The sequence below is a fragment of the Gadus morhua genome, chromosome 7, assembly GCF_902167405.1.
Source record: "Gadus morhua chromosome 7, gadMor3.0, whole genome shotgun sequence".
Lineage (NCBI taxonomy): Eukaryota > Metazoa > Chordata > Actinopteri > Gadiformes > Gadidae > Gadus > Gadus morhua.
Genome location: NC_044054.1, coordinates 6,462,297 through 6,472,799, shown reverse-complemented (window position 1 = coordinate 6,472,799; position 10,503 = coordinate 6,462,297).

Sequence of the window (10,503 nt, the reverse complement as noted above, 5' to 3'; positions counted from 1 at the left end):
TATTCCATGATGAGTAATACTCAATCAACATGCTGGTTGGATTAGTTTCCACACTAACAATGTTTGCAAAGACCTCCCATTTGACCTCGGGATCATCTCGGGGGATTTGTCCTAGTCTCTCTGGGATTTCAGGCCAGTCAGTTTCCTCCTTCTCTAGAAACTAAGGACCCTTCAGCCATCTTTCCGACTTCAAGAATGGCTCCATGTTTAACCCACGTGAAGCGTATTCGGCTGGGTTGTCCTTAGAGTAAACCTATCTCCATTGTTTGTCTTGGGATAGATCATAGATCAATGAAACTCTGTTGGTAACAAAAGGTATGGTATCTTCTTGTTCTGTTGTGGATGTAACCCAATACCGATGTGCTATCTGTCCAGAAAACAGGGTCCTTGAGTTCCTGTTGTAACTCCCTCTTCAGCATCCGATCCACTTGCAAGTGTTGCTGCAGTAGGCTCCAGCCTGGGTATCGTGATCTGTCTGAGAGGAGTCACTCTTGATTTACCCAGAACAAATACAATGTAGACCCTTCCTGCTGTGTTGGTGGCCCTGAGATAGCTGACAGTGCCGTAACCTATTTCACTTACATCACTGAAGGGATGGAGCTCTGCAGTCCTTATAGGGCCAAAATCCTTAGGTTTCATGCACCTGTCCACTTTAAATCTGCTGAGCTGTTCCAGTCCTGTGATCCATCTCTGCCATTGGCTGGAAAAGTCTTCTGGGATAATTTGGCCCCATCCTGACTTTACTTTGCAGAGTCCTTGGAGTATTTGTTTTGCTTTCAGGGTGAATGGAGAAAGGAATCCTAATGGATCATAGATTGAGCTAACCATAGAAAGCATGCCTCTTCTGGTAAGGGCTCTATTCTTGATGGCAACCTTGATGGTAAAAGTCACTTTCAGTGTTCCATTCGATCCCAAGTGCCCTTTCGATGGGCAATTTCTCCTTGTCTAAGTCTAGTTCCTTAAATTGCTTGGTTCTGTGATATTCTGGAATACTCGCCAGCACTTCATGGCTATTACTGACCCATTTGGTCAATGAGAAGCCCCCTTGGGCGCATGCCTCTCTGAGGTCACTGACAAGCTTGATAGCTTTTTCCACTGTGGCTGTAGACATGAGGCAGTCGTCGACATAGAAGGTATTCCTGATTGTCTGAGTTACTTCTCTGTCATACCTGTGGCAATTGTCTTAAAGCGAAATTAGCAATGCTATGAGAAGACGCACCAACAAAGAGGTGGACATTCATCCTGTAGGTCTCAAAGGGTTTGTTGGTGTCACCTCCTGGCCACCATAGAAATCTGAGGAAGTCCCTGTGATGTTCTTGGGCTTGCACTCATTGATTCAATGTCTGCCATGAAGGCAATCTGATCTTGGCGGAACCGTAGGAGGACTCATATGAGGGTGTTTGTTAAATTGGGTCCTTGGAGGAGTTCCTGTTTTAGAGAGATGTCTTTAAATGATGCAGCACAATCAAACACAACTCTTAGTTTACCCTTCTGTTGATGGTAAACACCATGGTGAGGTATGTACCAGACCTGTCCATCCTTACGATGAAGCTGTTCCATTGGAACCTTTTTCTGCCTAACCCTTTTCATCAGTCATGAATCTTTTATACTCAATGGCATATCCTGCATCCCTCCTAAATTTCCTGAGGAGATTTCAAGTGCGTTATTGGGACACTGCATAGTTGTATGGCATAACAGTTTCTTTGCTGCGAAAAGGTAAAGGTAGCGTTAATGGTTAATTTTTGAGAACAAAATAATTACATGCCATCGTCATTAACCTTTTAGCCTCATCCAAAGTTTCTTCTTTTTCGTCATACTCCTTTTCACAGAAGTCGTGATTATACTGCGTAAGGAGAAGGTCCTTGATATTGGAGACCGTTATTCGATTGGCTAGCATCACGCTGGGTCCAAGTTCGACAGCAGAGCAAGAAGAGAGTGGACCATTTACCACCCAAATGGTCCACCCAAACAGTGTCTTGACTGCATATGGGCCATTGCCTTTGCTATTTACTAATTCCCAGGGTTCCATTGCCTTAGGAACATCAATCCCAATCTGCAGTTCGATATCTGCATCGAATTCGTCCAGCTGTATTCGGCTCAGGTAAGGCCATCTTTGAAGATCCTTTTTGGTGGGTATATTTTCTTTGGAGACAGGAATCTTGTCCTGCGTGTAAACCTTTGGTAGATCGGTAGATAGATTTGGTAGAAGATATATGCTACCATCCAGGTGACTTATCTCCAATCCTGATATCTCATAAGTCCTAACAGGCCTTTCCTGACCCATGGTTCTTAAGAGAATTTTTGTTTGGCGAGTCTTTGGACTCAACTGCCTCATTAAATTCTCGATGCAGAATGACGTTGAGCTGCCAGGGTCAAGGAAAGCATAGGTTGAGATGAACCTATTTCCTTTGTCAACCTTGATTTTGACAGGAACAATGTCAAGTGCAAGGTTCTTACCAGCCCCAGTTGATTAACCTGCTGATACAAGGGCTCTGTAGACAGTTGTTTTTCTTTCAGCTGGGCTTGACGTTGGCTGATGTTCCAGGTTTGTGTTTTCAATGTTCTCTATATGCAGCATGGTTGGGTGAGTCCTTTGACACTTGTCACATGCCAGCCGTCTCCTGCAGTTTTTGCTCATACGACCTCTTTGCAGACATCCAAAACAATAGCCATTTCTTATCAGAAAGTCTACCTTTTCTTTCTGTGGATGGGCTTTAAACTTTGGGCAAGCGATGAATACATGTTTGGCTTCGCAGAAATTGCATGAAGAAGCAGGATTGATACATTGAAGCTGTTGCTTAAAGGTCCAACTTGGTGTATTTGAAGGTACTATGATGTCATCTTCATTAGATGGTTCCACTATGGTAGCAAAATTGCTGCCTCTGTTCTTGGGTGACTTGGGAACAACTGCTAGGTTCTCTGTAACTATCCTCCTGATAAGGGGGTTGTGGTCTCGTGTATCCCCAAACAGTTGATCCAGGAGTATTTTTGCTTGCCTTTCCATGAATTCCACCAGGTAATGGAATCTAGCTCTGGCTTTTGTTCTCTGTAAAGTGTCATAGGCAGTCGTTCGCCATCTTTCTTGCAGCTTGTAGGGAAGTTTGGAAATTATCAACCTTAAATTTGATGGCATATCGAGGTCTTCCATAGACTCTAAGCTTCTCATTGCAATACAGCATCCTCTTAGGTACAGCACATTGGCATTACCCTGTTCCATCACCAGCTCTGACTGCTGTCCAATTTAAAGCCTTCTCCATATAGGCGTTGGTTATTTTTATTTCATCCCCAAAGTACTCCTCTAGTAGCCGCTTGGCTTCGACATATCCATGAGGGAGCGTGTCTATGTTCCCCGGGTCCTATGTTCCCCGGGTCCTATGTTCCCCGGGTCCTATTTTTTAAAAAAAGGGGCAACAATCACTTTCTCCTCAATGCTGCAGTTCACCCCGGACTGCACTGCACTGAGTTGGCCGGTTGAACGCTGATTGGCTGTTACGTTACACATGTCACTCAGTGGCCACGCTGTTGAACGCCGATTGGCTGCCATCACGCGAATGTCGCGTCAAAGTTTAAATATTTTTAAAGATTGATGGATCGCGGGGAACATAGGACCCTTTTCCCAGAAAAGGGTCCTGTGTTCCCCGCTTTTCCCAAAAAGGGTCCTATGTTCCCCGGTATGTATGGCTACAGGGGAACATAGGACCCTTTTTGGGAAAATCGGCGAACATAGGACCTTTTTTTTTTTAAAAAAGGGTCCTATAGGGGAACATAGGACCCGGGGAACATAGGGATGACCCCATCCATGACGTATGTCCATGTGGAGACAGCTGTGCACAAGGTTCCTTGGCTGGCCTGATGTGTACTGTTCCAGAAAGTAGAGCTTGACTGCTACTAGTTTTATCTTCAATAGCATGTTCAAATGCCTTCATGAAAACATGGTATTGTAGCCGGTCACCATCAAATGCTGTGATCTCCTGATTTCCTTGACCTTTTACACCGTGCTGAGGTTATCATGAGTTTCATGAATGTGGCTTAATTCATCCATGATGCGTACTCTTGAAGGCTTACATTGCTTTATTGGAGTCTAAGGGATATGTTGGCTCTGCACATTTTGACAAAGCCAAAGGTTTCAACAGTGTGCTGGAGAGGTGTTTTGGAGTTCATTCTCGTGAACTCCACTGGTGAGACTTCAGGATCCATAAAGTCAATGGTCTTCAATTTGCTGGCTTAAAAATCCTCATTCAGTGCATCCTGTGTTGAGTTTCCTCATCCATATCCATTTGCAGAACTTAAATTTTAGCAGCTGATGCTGCAATTTCTGTGTCCAGCTCCATTCGTTCCAATCTTGCTTTCAGATCAGCTTCTTGAAGTTTTAGAGCATGTTTTCCCTTTGATGCTACCGCTCGGGTCAGCAGAGCCGCATTCTCAGCAGCTGCTCTTCTACATGCAGATGACACTGAGGATTGAGCCCTTGATCCTTTGATTGTCGAGACACATTGGAAATGCTGTCAAGGGGATTGATTCTTGATTGAGCCATTTGTTCACTTTTCCACACTTTGACCTCTTTCTCAAAGTATTGGACATTTTTTATTCGTGGCTCATACCAGTCCACTGATCCTCCTCTCTGTCCTCCTTTGATAGGAGCTTTTGCACAGAATGATGAACATTTTTAAAATCATCGACAGCTTGAATAAATGTTTCCACACCTTCCTCCACAATATCCACATTTCAACCATAAACAAGCAACGTTTTTATTTCATTCATTTTCTTGTGCATGATCCCAGTTTCCCTCTGCTTGTGGCTTTGAGGGATTTTAACAATGCTTCTGTGTCAGCAGCAGTCTCAAGTAGGCCTATATCCGACATATTTACAGACTTTATCATGAAGTTATTATTATTTTTTTAATGCTGTGTGTCACAGACGAGGGTGGAGGAGGGAGGGTTCAGTCTGACCACAGCCCAGTGTCCAATGCACTCTTGCGCTGTAGAAGGCCACTTATTATGGCAACCTACAACGCAAACACAGTGAGGGAAGAGGCGAGGTTGGAAGAACTAGCGCACTGTGCCGAGGATAGGGGAGTGGAGATCCTGGCAGTCCAGGAGCATAGGAGAGTACACACAGACCAGACAATTAACTATCGCAGAGTGGGGGGACGCACGTTCATCACCTCATCTGCATGGCGTAATGATGCGCAGGCAGCAACCGGTGGCGTGGGACTCATGGTGAGCCCCCGAGCACGAAAGGCCCTTCGTAGGGTGCACTCACACACCAACAGGATCCTTAGTGCCGATTTCGAGGGGTACCCAGTAACAACGGTCATGAGTGTATACTCTCCCACCAACGTAGCACCGATCGAGGAAGTGGAAAAATTCTACGATGACCTAAGAACAGCGATCCAGCATGTGCTGGCTCACAACTTCCTCATAATCCTGGGGGACTTCAACGCGAGACTCGGACCGGAAGACGCACCGTTCACGTACCACACCAAACCAATCCTCAGTGGACGGAGCTGAGGAAGAGATACCTGCAGTCCTCACAAACCTCAACATTGACGATGGCCCCTTTACAGCTACGGAGTTTGCCACAGTGAAGTCCACCCTGAAGCAAGGAAAAAGTGCTGGGCTGGACGGTATCCCCCCAGAGGTCCCTAAACACTGCGATCTCGATAACATCATACTGGAGATCTGCAACCAGGCTCTGATAGAAAACATCAAACCCGATATATGGTCCCTCTCTAATATCATCCCGGTGCCCAAGTCTGGAGATCTGGCTAAGCCGGACAATTATCGTGACTTAGCCTGACCTGTGTCATAGCGAAGATGCACAACCGCATGATACTAAACCGGATTAGGGGCGCCATTGACCCACACCTGAGGGACAACCAAAATGGCTTCAGAAAGGGAAGGACCACCGTAGGCCAGATCCTGGCCTTAAGGAGAATCATTGAGGAAGTGAAGAGGAACAATTTGACAGCGGTGCTATGTTTCATTGACTTCAAAAAAGCATTTCACTCAATAAACAGAAGCATGATGCTGAAAATCCTTAAAGCTTACGGGGTCCCCCCGAATCTACTCCGGGCCACAGAGGCCATGTACAAGGGCACAAGAGCCAAGGTGGTAACCCCAGATGGCATCAGCGAGGAGTTTGACATCCTGGCAGGGGTGCAGCAGGGGGACACTCTTGCCCCCTTCCTCTTTATCATAGCCCTTGACTACGCGCTCAGGAAAGCCATCAACGGGCGGGAGCAGGAGCTGGGCTTCACAATCACACCAAGGAAGTCTAGAAAAAGCCCTGCTGTAGCCCTGGCAGACCTAGACTACGCAGATGACATCTGCCTGGTGTCTGACCGCGTGGAGCAGGCACAGGAACTCCTGAACAGATTAGAGGTGGAATGTGCTAAGGTTGGCCTCAGACTGAACATAAAGAAGACTAAGGTAATCACCTATAACATCTGCACAGACCATCTGCCGATTACAACATCAGAAGGCAGCTCTTTGCAAGAGGTCAATGACGTCAAATACCTGGGTTCCTGGGTAAACTCCACAGAACAAGACCTTAAGATCAGGAAGGCAATGGCGTGGAGGGCCCTGAATGTTATGTCAAGCGTGTGGCGCCTATTTCATGCCACTGTGGAGTCCGTCCTCCTGTATGGCTGCGAAAGCTGGACCCTGACGCCCACCCTGCAGAAGTCCTTGGATGGGTGCTACACCAGGATGCTACGAGCAGTGCTGAATGTAGACCAGAATGCCCACATTACCAACAAGGATCTGTACGGGCGGCTGCCGAGGCTCAACCAGAAGGTAGCATCCAGGAGGATGAAGCTGGCCGGCCACTGCCACAGACATCGGGAGCTCCCGGCCAGCAGGCTGGTCCTGTGGGAACCAACGCGCGGGCATCGATCGCGAGGACGTTCCGCGCTAACGTACGTGGACGTGCTTAAGAAAGATGCGGGAGCTGAAAGTTCTTCGGAGCTGGCCGGGTGTATGGAGAACCGAGAGGATTGGAGACTCCGATGGAAGCTCGTCTGAGGACGACCGAGAGAGAGACGCAGTGTGCGCTGTTCCTTTAATGACATTTATACAGCGCAACACAGTATCCTTTTACACTGCTTGCATCCACAGATCGGCAGGTATTCAATTCAATATTCCATTTCAAACTACTGTTATCATCTTCGTTGTACATCCCGACATCACGTTAACAGCGTTGTGCACGTGTTTATTCATGAACTTATTTATGTACTCATGACCGGTCCAAGACGTCTGCTCCTGTTTGCTTTTCCCTCCGATACAGTGTTTATTCTCTTCTTCCTGGCAGAGTTTTTTGACTTGATATAGTGGCTTTTTGCCAAGATTAGAAGCCACTTTAGAAGCGAGGTAGACGAAATGCAATCCAAAACCAAAGTAAAGCAATCTGATTCGATGCTTCAAACAAAAAAGATTCGTCTTGATAACTTTACTTTTCAACAAAAATTTGCGGTCAAAAAACTGTCCCTTTTCCCAGTCTTACTCACGATTGTGTCACTTCCCGCCGGTGAATTAAATCCCTTCATAAGCTGAATGAATGCAATAATATAACTGACCAACAGGGGGAGCCAGACAGAATAAAAACTCAATTAAATCATCGTTACATGAATTATTATTATTTCCATTTCATTATTGCCATATTTCCGTTATGGCTCCAACAGAGTCTGCCAATTGTAGAGGATGATCATTAGGGGGGCCAGATTGAATTAGCTTGGTTGCGCCAGGACACCGGGGAAACCCCTACTCATTTGCATTTAGGGCATTTAGCAGACGCTTTTATCCAAAGCAACTTACATAAGTACATTTGTCATAAGAAGTGCATCAATATATCGCTGTCGGTACAGAAAGGATGTTCATAGAACAAAGTGCAAGTACAACAATCTCTAGGCTAACCAATTCCCCGTGTTACAGCCATGATAGCAGCTACTGCAGTTGCTACACAGTTAAGTGCTATAGTACAATACAATACAACACAATACAATACAATGGGACTTCCGGTTTTGCAATGTGAGGGGTCGGTCACGCTTTGGGACGGCTCCGTGTATTTCATGATTTTCGTGCACCAAAGTGAAGTTTACCCTATGTAACTTTATTAATTATTTAAGAAAAGTTGGCCTACATCTCAGATCGATTCAATTTGCTTTACAATGTCGAGACAACAACGACAGGTGAAAGATTCTGCTCCAACCCAAGCAACACCGACGGCTAAGATGGCGGAGTCGCTAACCGTTGCTAGCCTGGTGCAGGAACTTGACAAACACAAAGAAAGTTTGGCGGCTGAACTCAAAACGTTCCTCACGACATCTTTGGATACCTCCCTTACACCTATACGGACGTCTCTCGAAACTTTCAACGCGGCATTGGACTCTCACAACCAAATGATAACGACCATTGAAAATACACTCTCCACCCAAAGTGACGAGATAGCCGAGCTTACAACGAGGCTTGATCAACTGGAGAAGGCCAATGCTGCATTAACATCCAAAGCGGAGGACCTTGAGAATCGTTCCAGACGACAGAATATAAGGATCGTTGGCCTACCGGAGGGTCTGGAGGGAGGTTCACCGTCGGAGTTCATTTCCAAGCTTCTCCGGTCAGTTGTTGGAAATGATGTTTTCCCCACACCTCCTGAGCTGGATAGAGCGCACCGTGCACCTGCTCCGAAGCCTGCCTTGGGACAACGTCCATGAGCCATCATCGCTAGATTCCATCGCTATCAGGACAAGGAGCGTGTGCTTCGGTGGGCGAGATCGCAGAAGGAAGGCATAAAGTTCGATGGCAACAGAATCCTGTTCTTCCCCGACATGAGTGCGGACCTGGCCAAGCAGCGAGCGACGCTCAAGAACATCAAGGCTAAACTTTATGCCGCTGGAATCACATTCTCCCTGCGCCACCCTGCTCGTTTGTGCATCGCTGCCAACGGGGAAACACACCTTTTCAACACCCCTGAACCAGCAGAGACATTCTACGAGCGGATACAGGGAAACTTTCCAGCCAACACTGTTGGAGAACGAAATTGAATGTTGCCACATCTGAAAGGTTTGAGTTAACACTAAATAGCTTGTGTGATCAGATATTACATGCTGACTGTGAATAACTGATAGAACGCCTGGATCGCATTTAGCGTTAGTATGACTGCGATACTTTTGTGTTAAATGGGGTGAAGAGGGTAAACGTAGAGATTTAAAAAAAAGAAAAAAAAAGTTTTATTATAGGTGCACTTGCAGTGTATGTGTTCAGTGTTGGGAGCAAATCCCTTCTTGTGTTGGATACAGTTTGTAGATACTGCATTACTAGGAGTGGAACTGTAGAGTAGACCTGCGGCTCGCTTCCACGGAAGGACGAGCATAGGCTTTGAAGAACTTCGGCAGACTGTTCTAATGCTGCTGGGTTTATTTCTTTATTTGTTTTCGTCATTTTTTCTTTTATGGGGGGGGATTTGGGAGGGAGAGTACTGGTCACCTTTGAATACAAATGTTGGTATCTGTTGTGTGTGCAGCGGGTTTAATATGCTGTCTTTTTTTATTTATCATATCTTTTCAGTTATGTACATTAGTATACCTACATGATTGGAATAGATGGTCAAGGTGGGAAGGATAAGCTACAGGTCAAATTAATTTCATGGAATGTGAGAGGTTTAAATGGTCCTGTTAAGAGGGCAAAGGTTTTTCCAACATCTCAAACTACATAGGGCTGACATTGTCTTCCTTCAGGAGACCCATCTCAAGATAAGTGATCATACAAGGCGTAGGCGCCCGTGGGTAGGACAAGTATTTCATTCATCATTTGACTCGAAAGCTAGAGGGGCTGCCATTTTAATTTCTAAAAAAATTCAGTTTATATCAGAGGGTATAGTGCCTGATCGCAATGGGCGCTTCATCATTGTTACGGGCAGACTATTCGATTTACCCGTTACACTAGTCTGCTTGTATGCTCCTAACTTTGATGACTCTGAATTCATGGCTACGCTTTTATCCGCTATTCCGAATATGGATACACATCGTTTAATTTTTGGAGGGGACCTAAACTGTGTAATGGACACTCGCCAAGGGTGTCCACTGTCACCTCTGCTGTTCGCCCTTGCTATCGAACCGTTAGCCATTCTGCTGAGAACGACAGCATATCTGCGGGGTATCAGACGGGGGAATATTGAACATCGTGTTTCCCTGTATGCGGACGATTTACTAATGTATATATAACAGATCCTGCCACTTGTGCTAATAAAATAATACAGATGCTAGAGGAATTCGGTAAATTTTCAGGCTACAAAGTCAATCTCCAAAAAACGGTGTGTTTCCCACTAAACTCTAAAGCCACAACACTGACACAGGGACAAATACCCTTCACTATTGCAACGGAAAATTTTCAATATCTAGGGATTAACATTACTAATTCATTCCAAGGGTTGCATAAGAATAACATTGGCAAACTATTTACTAGGATAAAAGCCGACCTACAGAGATGGTCCACGTTGCCGTTGTCA